We start from the raw sequence: 875 nt of genomic DNA on the forward strand, positions 1-875 counted from the left end.
CTGTTCAGGTCCCTCCTGACCCTAGCTACTATGAAACTGAAACTATGACATTTACTGTGGAGCTAATTAGATAGCTCTGCAGTAAACTTCTCATGTAGATACACCCTGTGCCACCATAAAGGTGGTATTGGTTCATCTGGCAGCACTTGTCTGTGCAAAAAGTAAGAGTTCTCATTTATGATGTTGTCTCAGGCCTACAGCATAGTACCAAAGAGAGGAGGAGCTGCAGCATTAGAGATGCATACCTTTGGATGAAATCCTTGTTGCCTGTCTCTGATGACTGCCTATTTGAAAATTAAGGATGTCTTGAAAGGAGTATATTATAACCTCACTGTCCAAGTCCTGAACCCACAATGAAGTCCATATAGGTTAATAATTATTCTAAGGACTGTGTTCAAAGATCAGGGATTGAGGCAACATTTTCTCTCTCAATGATACATTCTAATGCTCAAGGTTCTGTATATGAGCTAGAGCCAAGTGCTACTACTGCTGCACTGGACTGCACAGTCACTGCACACCTAATATCTAACTCAGTCACTACTTTTTAAACAGCTCAAGTGTAAAGGCACTATATAAAAATAAGTTCTGTCTACATAGATACCAGACTTTGATTATAATTTACAGTCCATTGTCTGATATTTTTTTTTCACCCTGCTCATGTTACATGGAAATAACGTTGCTGATATGACTCACAGTTTAGCACCTCTTCAGATTTAGCCCCAGATGTCTTCTGGTTGGCACCAGAAGGAAGGCACTGAGAGCACTGAAGAGAGTGACAGTCTCTTAGGTCTTATTTTTAGTGCCATTTTGAACCCTGGGTGACGGAGGAGCAATTGCAGGAAAAGCCTTCTCAGATGGTCATTATGGAGTGGCGC

This window comes from Gavialis gangeticus, unplaced genomic scaffold (assembly GCF_001723915.1).
Source record: "Gavialis gangeticus isolate Ggan-Ray unplaced genomic scaffold, GavGan_comp1, whole genome shotgun sequence".
Taxonomy (NCBI): domain Eukaryota; kingdom Metazoa; phylum Chordata; order Crocodylia; family Gavialidae; genus Gavialis; species Gavialis gangeticus.